This window comes from Procambarus clarkii, chromosome 40, assembly GCF_040958095.1.
Source record: "Procambarus clarkii isolate CNS0578487 chromosome 40, FALCON_Pclarkii_2.0, whole genome shotgun sequence".
Lineage (NCBI taxonomy): Eukaryota > Metazoa > Arthropoda > Malacostraca > Decapoda > Cambaridae > Procambarus > Procambarus clarkii.
Genome location: NC_091189.1, coordinates 26892714 through 26908627, shown reverse-complemented (window position 1 = coordinate 26908627; position 15914 = coordinate 26892714). Strand labels below are relative to the sequence as shown.

The 15914-nt window shown below is 43.5% G+C and overlaps 1 long non-coding RNA gene across 2 annotated transcripts in view; it reads left to right on the top strand.

The window, feature by feature from the left end:
* LOC123758024 (uncharacterized) overlaps positions 1–15590 on the top strand; it is a 32500-nt gene extending 16910 nt beyond the window's left edge. The window contains exons 4-6 of one of the 2 annotated variants that reach the window (XR_006772843.2): positions 1640–1853; positions 12819–13025; positions 14830–15590. This is a non-coding gene — a long non-coding RNA (uncharacterized lncRNA). Of the gene's footprint in view, positions 1–1639; positions 1854–12818; positions 13026–13311; positions 13422–14829 lie in introns of those variants that run through there. The other variant, XR_006772844.2, reaches the window with a different exon arrangement.
* The last annotated feature ends 324 nt before the right edge of the window (positions 15591–15914 follow it).

Genomic DNA, 15914 nt, shown 5'->3' with positions numbered 1-15914 from the left:
CCCCCCCCCCCTTTGGGAAGGTCGGGGCTGGCAGGGCAAGTTTCTTTCCCTGCGCTCTGTCAGGTCTTCTTGGAGTGGATTGTTCGTCACGTGGCTTGTTCGTTCTTCTCCTCGAGTCTTCGCGTATGGTTTTTTGACTCGAGTCTATCATCATCTCTATGGTGATCATGTGGCCTCCTTGTTAGTGTCCCACCTGAGGGCTTCTTCTCGGCAGCAGTATGAAGTTTCCTGGCGGTCCTTCTGTGTCTTTTTGCATCTTCGTCATGTTAGTTCGTTGTCTGTTCGGGTGGTCTTGTCCTTTCTCTCTTGGTTGTTTCAGGACTCTTATGCCTAACACTGTCAACTCGTATCGTGCGGCGCTGGTGGAGCCGCTTCAGCTTGCCTTCGGTATCAATGTTATGTCTGCGCCATTTCGCAAGCTGTCTCTTGCTCTGTTTCACCTCCGCGCTTTGGGTTGATCCGGTTTACCTTCTTCTCTGTTCCCGGGTTCAGGTCTCCCAGGTTGTCCACAGGGTTATCAAATCTAGCCAGCCTGCGGTCTATCCACCTTCCCATGACGTCCGTAAGTTCGCGGCTCTTGCTGCCGTCTTTGGAAATATGCCTTGGTCTGCCATTCGGGCGCGGGGTTTTTGGCGGTCGAACAGGCTCCTGGCTGCTCATTACCTCGTGGATGTCCCTGGGCCCCATCGGGCCTGTGTTGCTTTGGGTCGACGGTTGCAGCCAGTTGTCTCGACTTCGAGTTGAGGAGTGAGCGACGACCGCCTCCCGGGAAAGTTCCTCTTTTTTTCTGTCTGTGGGTAGTTAGCTCCGGGGAGCCGACGGGGCTCCCCCCAGAAAACCAGCGTTGAATGTAATGAAACGCCATTTCCTGGGTGAGTCTCGGAGGCGCCCCAGCATCCCTCCCTCCCTCTGGTCGGCATTTTTTTCGTGTTTTTTGATATCCAGCCTCAGAACTGAGGTGTGGGTTGACCAGACCACACACTAGAAGTTGAAGGGACGACGACGTTTCGGTCCGTCCTGGACCATTCTCAAGTCGATTGTGAAGAGGAGATTGATTGATTGATAAAGATTAAGCCATCCAAGAGGTGGCACGGGCATGAATAGCCCGTAAGTGGTGGCCCTTTTGAGGTGTGGGTAGCCGGCATGAAGGGTCTGGGGCTCTCCCTTCCCCCTCCAGGGGAGGGGGAGCTGCGCAGACAGCGGCACAGCGACGTGTGACGTTACACTAGTGTGCTTGTTTTCTGTTGGGGAGTTCTATCCACTAGTTCAGCTTTTAGTAGCAATTTTAACCAGAATAGGGGTTTGTTTTGAGGCGCTTACCTTTCTGGGTGTCTGATCCGGTCGATGGCAGACATAGAATGCTTCCAACTACATGGGGGTTTCTATAGGCTATTGCTTCCCATGCCTCTGAGGGGGCCCAGTTCTGGCCGTGGTCCCCAGTAGGCCTAAGAACTCCATACACATGAGTGATGCCAAAGTCTGACATTGGCATATCAGCCTGGGAAAGCTCCGGGGAGCCTCCAGGACTCACCCAGTAAATGGCGTTTCATTACATTCAATGCTGTTTTTTTTTTAATAATTGTTACATTCATGTAGATGTTGAGGAGTAAAATAGTATTAATTACCTATAACCTTGCAGATATTTGTGGGTGGAGCCGGCCCCTACAATGTGTGCAGCTCTCCTACACAATGAGCGCTCAGAGGACCAGGTGACAGACATGCTCTACCTCGTGGCTTCATGAGAAAGAGCAAGTTTCAAGTGGAACAGTGATGCTGTAAATTCATGGGTCAGTAGCGACTGACCCCAATGGCAAGTTTTGCTCTGCTGCTGTGTCTGGTTCAGAGCCATCCAGGTAAATAGTGACTGAGGGGAAATAATTGTAGATAAATCTAATTTAGTGATTCAATTTTAACACAGAGGAAGGGGGTGAAAGTGTTTTGCTTAGAATGGAATGTAAGGCTTAGGCATGAATGTGAAGTATCATCAGAATTATTATTGGTAGTGTCAGAGTTACCAATATTTAATTTCTTGTTTTTGCTTGGTTGGGGTCTATCTAGAACAGTGTTGTTCACTTATGCAACAACAGTGGTAAGTGTTGACCAAACCACACACTAGAAGTGAAGGGACGAACGTCGTCGACTTGAGAATGCATAATCAACTTGAGAATGGTCCAGGACTGAGTGAAACGTCATCCCTTCACTTTCTAGCGTGTGGTTTAGTCAACATATTTCAGCCACGTTATTGTGACTCCTCATCTGCAACAGTGGTAAGTTATTGAAGAAAAAGGGGTAGAATGTTCAGTGGTTTGCAACTTTTATTATAATGTCCTAAATTGTGTGTCACCACAAAATATACACGTAGTAGCATCACGGCAAAATCCTAGCTGTTTAAATTTAAATACTATAATTTTTCTTCCCTAAATTGTCCTCTAAATCTATACATTTAGACTTGGTAAGCATGAGAACAATGTATGGGATGGCATCTGATGCGGATGGTGAGGTTGTGTGCTGTAACATCACTGTCAAAGCAGTGTGTTAAACTGAACATCTTGGAAGGTAGTTGGCCCTCGCTGTCCAGCCCGTTGTCGTCGTGACTGGGTTTGGTGGGCGCCTGCTGGGGGTGTGATGCTCCATGAGACAGTCCTCTGTCCTTTTGAAGCCTTATGCTCCTGCTGCTGTCCTCACTAATTTTGCTAGAAGCTATTTTCTCTTCCTTCTTTTTCATTTTCCTCCACTCTGTTCTCCTTTCCGATTGTCTTTTCCCACCAACGTTTTGCCATTCTTGATTATTCTTTTGGACTTCTTCTGTTTTGATCCCCCAGTGTTTGAGGGAGGCACACTCTCTCACCTGTAGAACTGTGGTATGCGAAGTTGAGCGAGGGGACGCTTTTATTGTCAATCCTCGCCTTCGTTGCTGAACCCAATCTTGACGGACTGACGGCTCTCTACACTTTCGCGCCCCCTTCGATGGTAAAAAAAAAAGGGGTATGTGCGCGGAGCGTTTTTGCTGAGTAAGCGTAAAAACAAAAATGTGTATTCTCTTTTTACTCTCCTTACCTTAGTTCTTGAGCTACGTATTTCATTTTGGTACCAACGTGTTCGCAATAAAATTCTCTAGAAGAACATCAGTAAAAAAAGTCACGAAACGTATTGGGATACCAGCACCAAATAAATAACTACGAAGATGACTCGCCGTGAGCGCCCAACAGCAACAAAATGTTTTTACTCTTGGGATTGTTATCACCTCCACACTTGTCCTACAGCGTTAATTTTGGTATCAATGGACTCGCAATGAAATTCCCAACACGGTGATATGAATATAAGCGTAGAATAATGAATGCGGCCCGCCCGCAAGAGTGTGGGAAGTGGTGAAATTGTTACCCGGTATCGGTGACGGGACGACGCACGGCAGTTTGAAAGTTTATACTTATTTCACTCTCATGACATTAATTTTCTATGTACGTCATTCATTTTTGTGTCAATGTGTTCGCAATAGAATGTTCTATGAGCCCGTAGGTAAAAAAGATCAACAAAGCGTAAGATAGAATAGCGCCAAATATAAAACAACGCTGGAACATATCAGTGAGCGTCAAACACACACGAAATGTTTTTACTTTTGTTATGTTTGTCAAGTTTATACTTGTTGCACACAGTTATTTTTGGTTGTACATTGATCGGAATAAAATTCCCTAAACAGACATATGCATATAATACATGATATGGGGGAAGCATTACCAGTATAAACGGCTAAAGTCACCCACCTGCAACCCGTTTGGGACATAATACCATTTGATTGAAGTGGTCCACACCTTTCATGAACTTATTGTACCATGCAGCCTAGTGGTGAGAAAGAGAGCCTCATGGCGCGCAGTTTGAAACAAACCCAAAGTAAATCGGATAAAAATTGAATTTTATACAAATATTTTAAAAGAGGACATAACTTTATGTCCACTATGCGGTAGCGTTAGGCGAAACAGGACTCCTCGGTGAGTCCGGTTAGCGCGAAAGTGATAATGTGGCGATTGCGGGGTGTATACTCATGATGCAGCCCTGGGGGGAGCAGCCCATCTTGTTGGGTGTCCTATCCTCTAGTTGTGGCTCCATTGTGGGTATGGGGGCTTATTCGTGAATGAATTTCTTACATGCTCGTTATTATGCCAATTATTGTCCCTCTTTTTCACTTCCCAGACTCGTGGGGTGGACTACCAAGCACCCGAGTTAAACTATGTTGGAAGACCGGGCTCTGTAGCCCCCACTACATTGTCCCCCCTGATAATGTTCCTTCTCGGACTCTCCCGACTGCCTCTCTCTGCTCTCCCCCCTCCACCTCTGTGGTGGGGTTGAGCCCCAAGCCCCCAGTGGTGACGACCTCATCACCTGACGTGGCTCCGTCTCTAGTTGTCACAACTGCTCCTTTTACCCCTTCTTGGGGTAAAAGGCTCGGCATTGGGGGAGTTGACGGCGTCAACCGTCAACGACTGTTGACGGTTAACCGGGAGTGCTCAGCATCATCACTTCCGCACTCGCTCGTGCTTGATTCCTTCACAATCTCCTTTCCAAGCTTTGTTTGGTCCGGCTACATGGAATATGGATTTTGATCTTATTCAAGTTGACCCTACTCGTCCTGATGATTTTATTTTTCCATATGCACCTTGTGCATATGAATTTGGTGGATATGTTGGTCACTTTTAACCACACCCGTACTGATACCCATGTTGCAGCCCCTTCTCAAGAAGTGGCTGCCCGCTTGGCTTCATTGTCCTGCATTGGGGAGACTCCTGTTCGGATCTCCAAAAATGCCCGGTTGAATGCCAGCATAGGCATAATTCTTCTGCACCATGTTGTGACTGGTGACAGGAAACTTAGACTGCTATGAGGATATTAATTATATCCTTGATTCCCAAGGCTATTCTATCCTCCAGGTGGATACCTTCACTTGACCCCCTCGTGGTAGTTGCTATCAGCCTCTTCGCTTTGTGAAGGTCACGTTTGATGGTAGGTCCCTTCCCTTTTCAGTCATTCTTGCTGGTGCCGGATGCTCCATTCAGGGGTACATTCCCTCTCCTTGCCTCTGCAGCAGGTGCTGGATATTTGGGCATGGTCCCTCCAGGTACACAAGTGAGGTTTCTCTCTGCCCCTTGTGTGGAACCTCTGGTCATTCCAATACGGAGTGCTCTTCTTCCCAGACTCTCTGCATCAATTACGGTGCCCCGCACTCTGCCTTCTCCCACTCATGTGTGTATTACAAATTTGAGGAAGCCATCCTCAATTTGAAGCATTGTGATCATTTGTCTTTTCCTGAGTCTAGGCGCCAGGTTCGCCATCTTCCCTCTTTCTCTGGCATGTCTTATACTCGTGTGTTGCATGCCCCTTCTCGTCCTCGTCCACTTTCTCAGTTTCACAACTGTTTCGGGGCCTTGGACCCTGACACCACCACCACCTCGTCTGTTCTGTCTGCTTCTTTGCATTCTGGGTCAGAGGGTCCTCCTCCTGGTTCTCTGTCTGGTGTTTCCTTACTTCCTTCCCAGTCTTCCTTGTCTCCCGAGCCCTCCCTCCCTTCTTGCCCCTCTCCTTCTGAGCCCTCCCCTCTGTCTCTTGACCCTCCTCGCTGCCTGTCTGTTCAGGCCGTTGTCCATCCTCCTCCCGGTGTTCGTCATGTTGCCAGTTCTCCTTCTCCTGTTGAAACTGTCGAGGCGGTCACCCAGTATATTGCTGATGGTATGCCTGTCTCTGTTTATTATTTGTTTTTGCTTTTTTTTTATGTTCTTCAGTGGAATATTTGTGGTTTTTATGCCAACTTCCATGAACTTTAACTTCTGATCACACAGTTTTCTCTGCTTTGTGTTTGTCTCCAGGAGCCGATGATTGGCGCTCTTTCTGGTCATTTCCGTGGCTATTCCTTTCTCTCTCCTTCTCGAGCTCTTGTTGGAGCCCATGTGACTACAGCTCTCTTTATTCATCATAATATTCCATTCGTCCCCCTACTTTTTCTGTCGCCCATTCAGTGTTCTGCGGCCCGTATCTTTGTGAGTAAATGGTATACTGTCTGTTCCATTTATTCTCCCCCGAATGTCCCACTTTCTCTTCCTGATCTTAACACTTTCGCGCTTTAGATTAGAGATAACTCGTCGCCGTTTTTTCTTACGATTCCGCATAACAGCCTACTTTTGTAGTCCATCGAAAAAATATTTCTATAAATTCCATTTTCTAACCGAAATGTATGGGGATACTCTCAGATTTTTCTCCATGAAATAGTTTTCATGGAGTTTCATTCATGGAGTTTTCATGGAAATAGAAATCATGTTATAGTTTGGAAGGACAAGCGCCCCGTCTCTGTCATCACCAATATCCACAATGCCGACACTACTCAAGCACAGCGCAGGAAACACGTTCGTAAACGTGACAGGAGAACTGGAGTAGAAATTGTGAAAATGAACAAACCAAAGGCCATAGTGGATTACAATAAGTTCATGAAAGGTGTTGATCATTTTGATCAAATAGTCAAATATTATGAGTTTGCAAGAAAAACCCACAAATGGACCAAGAAGATCACTTTCTATTTTCTGCAAATGGCCATGCACAATGCATACGCATTGTATAACCACTACTCAACAGATACAAAAAAACTAACACTATTAGAGTTTCACGCAGTAGGAATAAAAGCCTTATTGGCGTGGAACAGCGAGGAATGGCCAACAACAACAAGTATACCACATGTTCCTGACATAGATGCCAGCGCAGCTCCTCCTGCTGACGCGGCAGTTTCAACACCCGGCACATCTGGTGCGAGGCGTCCTCTGTTCACCTCAACACCTCAAGCCCACTCATCAACCACAAATTCTGAAATGGACATTGAGGACATAGAACCACTTGATGTTTCTGATTTCATAGAAGATTCTACTACAAGTTTGGTGGTTCCTGTAGAAGACAATATAATATTCCTCCAGTGCATCCAAGAAATAGAAGAATTATAGATTCAGAACAACGTCTCAACTACAAGTTGACGCATGAACTCGTGCACTTGGCTAAAAAAAGAAGATGCCGTGTTTGTTTCAAGTCTGGCAAAAGGAGGGACGTGATATATGGATGTAAAACTTGTGATGTGGCACTGTGCGCTGCGCCTTGCTACACAAGGTACCACCGAAGAAAGATATTTTGGGTGGAGAAAAAATAACCACCGGCAACAGCTTCACTCCACCTAAGAAACATCAGATGAGCAACTTCAGGATCAGAAGCCTGAAGATGGTGGAGTGAAGAAAAAATGCTCAACTGTTGATCTTCAATCAACATAGACAGGGTAAGTACACCTATTTGGAATTTTTTATCATCTATAAGAAGTTATATTATATACGTTTTGTAGAGAATTTATTTGCGAATTTTTTGGTACCAGAATGAATATTATATCACATAAACTTCTATGATTAAAAAAAAAACCCACAAAGTATGTTTGGGGGTGTGGCGGGTGTGGCTCTGGGTGTGGCGGGCGTGTGGCAGTGGGTTCCCTTTAGCCGTTGATATATCCAACACGTGGGAAATATTTGTATGTGTTATGTATATGTCTGTGTAGGGAATTTTACTGCGATCACTGTCATACAAATTATAAAATGTTTCAACAAGTATAAACATGACAAACATCAAACGAACGAAAACAATGCGTTCGTTTCTGCCGCGAACGCATACTGAGCGACGTGGTTCTATATTTGGCGCTTCTCTTACACATGCTATGTACAATTGTTATACATTTCATCTTATAGAAAATTTTCTTGCGAACACATTGGTATAAAAAAGAAATACGTACATAGAAAAGTAGGGTCAGGAAACGTATAAATGTATAAACTTTCCAAGCATGATTTCCCCCCTGTGTTTTCGCCAGTGCGCTCGTGGCTAACTACTCTCCACTTCACACACTCTTGCGGGTGGGCAATTACCTATACAGTATTAAACATTCATATGCATATGTCCGTGTAGAGAATTTTATTGCGATTCCAATGATACCAAAATTAGCGATGTAGGACAACTGTAGGCTTCGCAACCATTAAGAGAGTGGAAACATTTTGTTGCTGTTTGGCGCTCTCGGCGAGTGATCTGCATAGTTTTTTATTTGGTGTTGATACTCCTTATGTTTGGGCGGCATTTTATAGGTATGCTCTTATAGACAATTTCATTGCGAACACAGTGATACCAAATTTAAATACGTGCGCCTTCAATTATTGTCAGGACAGTCAAAAGAGTGTACACTTTTTCGGTCTTACCGCGTAGGCGCGCGAAGTGCCGAAAGCATCTGGGGTATTGTTTTTTTTTTGAGCGCCGAGAGCGCGAAAGTGTTAAACACCTGTTGGACTGCTTATCAGAGCCTGTGCTCCTTTTGGGTGATTTTAATTAACTGTCGGCATACCCTCTGGGGGTGATGTTGTGACAAACACCCGGGGCTGCCCTCTTGAACCTCTTGTCCTCTCTTCTTCTTCTGTCTCTTCTGAATTCTGGTGAGCCAACTTATGTTGACTTCCACACTCGCACCCTTTCCTGTCATGAACTTTCTCTCTGCTCATCTTCTCTTTATTTGGACTTCACTTGGCAGGTTCTTGATGACCTACATAACAGTGACCATTTCCCCATCCTTGTTACCTTCTTCTCTTTTTGCCCTCCCACTCCTTCCCTAGGTGGCAGTTTGACAGGGCTGACTGGGTCCTCTTCACTTTGCGTGCTATTCTTTCCGACCTCTTTGATCTGCCTCTTCCCTGAGCCTTCCTCTTTCATGAGACTGTTTTTTATGCTGCCTTCTGCTCTGTTCCTCGCTCTACCTCCAGGGACACATAGAAGTGTGTTCTCTGGTGAAACTCAGACTGTGCTCAGGCTGTCCACTGTAAGCATGCAGCCTGGAAGAAACACTGTCGCTATAGGACCCGTTTCTTTTGTTTTGTTTCGGAGGGCAAGTACAGTGTCCTGTAGGGCCATCCGTACAGCTAAACGTGAGGGGTTAGAGATCTTTCGTTTCCATCATTACGTCTGACGCTCCTCTGCCCCTGATCTGGAAAAAAATTCACAAGATAGCAGGTAAGTCAGTTCCAGATGTCTCACCAGTCCTTCATATCCATGGTTCTATTGTGGCGGATGCGGTGTCGGTCGTGACTGAACTGGGTTCTCACTTTTCAACTGTTAGCTCCGGCTCTCGTCTTCCTCGTCCTTTCCTTACTTGTAAGTCTCTTCTTGAGAATCTTCTCTCTTAGATTTTTTGCACTTCTCTTCAGCTTCCCAGTAACAATCCTTTCTCTCTCAGAACTCAAGTCTGCCCTGGCCCTCTGCGGTTCTACGGTGGCGGGCTCTGATGATATTCATTATGAAATGCTTCGCCATCTCCATGCACGTTTCAGTTTTTACTGAGTGTTTATAACCATGTCTGGGAGTCGTCGTCAGACCCTGAGGACTGACTTGAGGTGATTGTTCATCCTATTCAGAAACCTGGTTCTCTAGGGTCATAACCTAAAGACTTCCATCCCATTGCTCTAATGAGTTGCGGCTGCAAACTCTATGAGCGTATGGTCAATGTCAGTCTGATGTGGTTCTTGGAACGCTATCACCACCTCTCTTCTCAATTTGGCTTTCGCAAGTGTCACGGCACGACTGATGTCCTTGTGAACGTAGAGGTCAATATTCGTACTGCCTTTGCTGCGAAGACCTCCGTTGTTGCTTTCCTGTTTGACCTGGAAAAGGCGTATGACATCACCTGAAGATACTATATTCTGTCCCAACTCTATTCTTTTGGAATTGGCACAGAATCTTTTGGAGTTCGTGGTAATCTTTCTTTCTTACTCCAATGCTTCCTCTCTTGTTGTTGCTTTCGAGTGAGGCCTGGTACCACTCTCTGCCTCTTTTCAGCAATACGAAGATGTACCCCAAGGTACCCCAAGGTTCTAAGCACTACTCTTTTCCTGATTGCCCTCAGTGGTCTTCTTTCCTCCCTTCCTTCTGACATTTTCCTCGCTCTTTATGTTGACGATCTTTCCCTCTGCAATCACGGTGATGACTCGCCTTGCCTCCAACGGCAGCTTCAACCTGTGATTGATGCCGTGTCGTTCTGGGCCACCAATCATAGCTTTAAGTTCTCGGCTTTAACTGGGCTCGGACTTAGCTCTGGTGCCTTTCGTTCGACCCCTATCCAGGGCTTGTACGTTGAGACTGGCGTCCTGTCTCTACGTGATCGCCAGGATCGCTACTGTCTTCTCTACTTTGTACTGTCCTTACAATACCCTCACTCTTGCTTGTGTCATACTTTGACTGTTATCCCTCGTGTGGGCCTTTCATTGCTTTCCCCTTTCTGTATGGTTGTCTCTCTTGCAAGGTTCTCTTTTGGTTCGTATTGCCAATGTTTCTTCTTGTGTCATTCCGTCTTTGCCCCCGTGGAGGATCCCTCTTCCTAAGTTTTTGTAGAACCTTGGCCTGCATGACTTAAGGCTTTTCCCCCTCCCACAGTTCTGAAACACCTTTTCCTTGCTCACTTTTCTTCATACTTCCGCTCCATCTCCATCTACACAGTTGGCTTTTCCTGACTTCACCTATGTGTGTCGCCTACCTCCAGAGACTAGCGTCTTCACGTTTAAACTTTATGCAATTTTGTTTGCTCTTCGTCATCTGCTTTCTTGCCGTAATTCTTCCTTTGTTGTACAGTGGGGCCCCCACTTACGATGGTAATCCGTTCCCAGAGAAGTATAGTAAATCAAAATATCGTAAGTTGAAACAAATTTTCTCATAAGAAATAATGGTAATTGAATTAATCAGTTCCACACTCCCCAAAAAATTAACTTCAATGTAAATTTTATACCTAATTCACCCAAATCTTTAGTACTAAAGTACAGTGGAACCTCGGGTTACGAGCGTCCCTGTTTACGAGTTTTTTGAGTTACGAGCCCGATTTGTTTGGAAAATTTGCATCGGGATACGAGCATTGCATCGGGTTACGAGTTTGTTGATATGCGTATGGGCCAACCTAGCGCGTGGTGGCACGTCGATCGTGCCTCAGTTTACCAATGCCTCGCGCCCCAGTGACTATCCCGCCTGAATTCTTCACAAGGATTTACAGTATTTTGTCGGATTTTTGGCCATTTAAGCATAAAAGTTATTATATATCTCGCCATGGGTCTCAAGAAAGCCAGTGGTAAGGTTCAAGGCAAGAAATCACATGATTTCTTGCCTTGAAATTTAAATTTCCTTCAAATTTAAAAATTGTCCTGCTTTCGGCTTGGCTGCGGGAGGGGCGTGATGCGGTTTTGGACATTATATGCATATACTCCTGTAGGAAATTTAATTGCGAACACATTGATACCAAAATGAAAGACCTAGGATGAGAATTGACGTGACAGAATTGAAAAGTGAAAACCAACATTCAAAAACCGCGCACTCCTATGGAATGCCTGGCACTCCCTCGCCCGGTGAGAGTGTTAAATGAGCATGCGGATGCTGCCGCTAAGGAAGCTATCGGCACTTGTCCCATCTCCGGTAAAGGTATTCCTTATTTCGACTTTTACCCAGTTATTCATTCCTCCATCCTTGCCTATTGGCAAGGTTGCTGGTCTTCTGTTATTGGTAACAAACTGCGTGTTCTTAAGAGTAGTGTGTCCCCATGGACTTGTTCCTAGGAAACGACTCTGGCGAGGTTGCGAATTGATAATACCCTCTTAACTCGCAGGCACTTAATGGAGCACCGCCCTGCTCCTTATTGTCCGAATTGCATTGTCCCTCTTAAGGCCATGCATACGTATCCTTGAGAATGTCCTGACTCCCAGGATGTGTGTGCATCTTGTTTCCCAACTGTCCCTCATGGTCACCTGTCCTTTGATAGTATCCTTGGTGAATCAGATAACTTTGATGTTGTTCTCCTTATGCACTTTTATTCTCGTATTGGCGTCTTTAGTGATATTTAGCGCCTTTTGAATATCTCGCACTTTTCCCATGAATATCCAACACTTTTGTGCTATATAGCACCTATGGTGCTACATAGCCTCCCCAGCTTGGTGCCTTCTTTTCATAATTACTTGCTTACTTGGAAGGTAGTTCCTGCATGTAACAATACTGTAGTTCTAAGTACTGTATGTTATATATGGTTCCTTGATAAGATATTAGCACTTAAATGCTGTTATTCCATGTAATATCCTCATTTTGGAATAATACATTTTAATATATCAGTACAATACCATTTAAAAACTGTTGGCTTGTCTATTTGGTCATTTATTAGAGTTTATGGAAGTCAAAGAAAAGGTTGGCTCAAAAGACAAGGTCTGCCTTGATACCAGCTTCCTATATCAAAATAATGTTCAGAACATCCCACACAGGCAAGTTAGTCAATGTGGGATACTGTACTAGTTGACATTATGTACCTTACATAAAGTGTCCTATTTATTTTCATTACAGTATTAAGATTTTAGCAATTCATTAGTTTTATTTTTAAACATTACAAATTTTATTTATGTTGCATTAGGAATTAGGAAATATCTATTATATTGTATTTTCATTATTTAAGGGTGTTTGTAACACATAAGTATTTGTGTACTTAACAAAAATACAACATTAGGAAAGAAAGCGAAGATAGTAATTGATGATAATATTAGTAATGTATACAGGTACTGTACAGTATTGTACTAGTTGACCTCGGTCAGCCATACCAATTATGAAAGGACATCCTTTTTTTATATCTTGCATGTAGGACTGAAATCAACTGGTCTTAGATGGTCTATATATATTTAATTGATTTTGTTTTTGTTACATTATTATAACTTTGTAGATGTTGAGGAGTGAAATAGTATTCATTACCCATTACCTTGCAGATGTTGATGGATGGAGCCTGCCCCTGCGATGTGTTCAGCTACACAATGCTCTGCTGGAGGACTAGGTGATAGACAATGGCTTCATGACGTAGAGCAAAACTAGAAGTGGAACAGTGACTCCAAAAACTTGGCATTAATCTCAGGGGTCAATAGCTAGCCACACCACAAGTTTTGCTCTGCTTCTGTGTCTGGTTCACAACTATCCAGGTAAATAATGAGCAATAGAAGTTACAATAGAAGTTAAATGTAGATGAATCTAATCTAGTGAATCTAAATCGAATATAGAAGAACATTGTATTGTGTCTTGTTTAGAATAGAATGCAAGGGTTAGGTATATGTGTGAAAGATCATTAAAAGTATTATTGACACTATTATTTCATTTCTTTCCATGGGTTGGGGGAAGCACCTAGCCAACAAATGTAGAAAGTTGTTGAAAAAAATGGCAAAGCTATTCACTGGCACTCCATTTTCCATAAAATCTCAAATTCCATAGGGAGCCAGTCAGCCGAGCGGACAGCACACTGGACTTGTGGTCCGGGGTTCGATCCCGGGCGCCAGCAAGAAACAATGGGCAGTTTCTTTCACCCTATGCCCCTGTTACCTAGCAGTAAAATAGGTACCTGGATGTTAGTCAGCTGTCACGGGCTGCTTCCTGGGGGTGGAGGCCTGGTCGAGGACCGGGCCGCGGGGACACTAAAAAGCCCCGAAATCATCTCAAGATAACATAAGCAAAATCTTCAAATGCTTATCACCAACAATGTGTTTAAATTTTTAAAACTAAAAATTTTTCTCTCCAAATTGTCCTCTCCAATCTGTCCATTTTGACTAGTTATTCATTGTTCACATGCTTACCATGACTTTTACCTTATCTTGAGATGATTTCGGGGCTTTTTAGTGTCCCCGTGGCCCGGTCCTCGACCAGGCCTCCACCCCCAGGAAGCAGCCCGTGATAGCTGACTAACATCCAGGTACCTATTTTACTGCTAGGTAACAGGGGCATAGGGTGAAAGAAACTCTGCCCAATGTTTCATGCCGGCCCCTGGGATCGAACCCAGGACCACAGGATCACCATGGTGGGGAAGCTAGTGGAGAATGGAATACAGTACTGTAATTGACAATGATACTACAGAAGATAAGGCAGTGTGTTAAACTGAACATCTTGGAAGGTAGTTCCTGCATATAACAGAATAGTTTGAGGTAAATATTTATTTTTGGTTCCTTCATAACATACTTTTACTTAACATAATTTTTTTGTATCATATATTCTTTAGTGCATAATTACTATATGCAATGAAGAAAGACTTGGCTTGTGTATGGTTAGCAATTAGAATTCATGGAAGTCAAAGAAAAGGTCGACTCAAAAGACAAGGTCTGCCTTGATACCAGCTTCCTATATGAAAACAACGGTCAGAACATTCCACACAGGCAAGTTAGTGTGGGATACTGTACTAGCTGACATTACATCCCACACAGGCACCACATTAGTCAGCATGGGATTCTGTACTAATTTACTTAACATACCATGCAGGCAAGATAGTTAGCATAGGATGCTGTACTAGTTGGCATTATGTGCCTAACATAAAATATTCTTGTATTTATTTTCATTATTAGGATTGTAGCCATTTGTTAGTTTTATTTTTAAACATTGACAATTTTGTATATGTTGCATTAGAAATTAGGAAAGATCCATTATATATTCTATTTGTATTATTTAATATAAGCTGAACATGTAACCTAAAATAGTGTTTGTGTACTTAACAAAGGGACAACTTCAGAAAAAGAAGCAAAGATAGTAATGAATGATAATATTAACAATGTATACAGGTATTGAACTAGTTAACCTGAGTCATATATACAAATTATGAAAAGACATCCTCTTTATATCTCTCATGTGGGACTGAAACCAACTGATCATATGTCTTGAATGATGTATATAATTTATTGATTTTTTGTAATAATTGTTGCATTCGTGTAGATGTCGAGGAGTAAAAAAGTATTCATTACCTTACAGGTGTTTGTGGGTGGCGTCGGCTTCTATGATGTGAGCAGTTCACATAAACAATGGCTTCATAAGGTATAGCGAGTCTTTACAAGTGGAACAGTCACTCCAAAAATGTGGCATTAAACTCGGTGGTCAGTAGGTGGCCACACCAGAAGTTTTGCTCAGCTACTGTGTCTAGTTCAGATCCATCAAGGTAAATAGTGTAACAAATGGGGGTCTGTGAATGTAACAATTAGGGCTAGTGCTCCCAGATGCAATGAATGCCTTGGGCTATAAAGTGCAACACTAGATAGGGACATGATCTATTAAATTTAGAATTAAAAGCGACTTGCGAGTATTCTTATTATCCAGCACTCGCTCAAAATCCAATGGAAAGGTAATTGTTCTTCCCGCACCTTCAGAACAATATTCAGGTAGTATCCTCATCTGGACAGCTTCTTTATGTATGATATGTTTGCTCCAGCAAACAGACACCATTTAAAAAAAAAAATCATAGGCAACATTCCCGGGTGTGAAAGCCTCTGTACTGAGTGAACAACCAAGGCTGGCACCGCAGCATGAGCTAACAGTACTGCTGTTAGCTCATTTATTTAGTGATGATAGTACTACAGACGAGTCTGACTGTGTACAATGTTCAGATAATAGTGAACACATTGCTGTTAAAGATGTTCACAGCGCTAGCTACAGCACACTGCCATTGTTTGGGCATCTAAGAATCTTGAAATGACTAGTCATGTACCTTTACAAAATAAACTTATACATATCAATAATCTTTTTGATCTGGCCCTCCAGTATTTTCCACGTGTATATTGTTTGATCTCTCATCTCCTTTCTGATGAGTATATTTGGAGAGCTTTGAGATGATCCCAATAATTTAGGTACTTTATCACGTCTATGTATGCCGTATATGTTCTCTGTACTCCCTCTATTTCAGCAATTTATCCTGCTCTGAAGGGGAAAGTGAGTATTGAGTAGTACTCAAGATGGGACAACACAAGTGATTTGAATAATACAACCATTGTGATGGGTTGATGAGGGTTCCTTGATGTTGATGAGCCTTGATGAGGGTTTGAACCTATGCGCAGTGTTCCCAG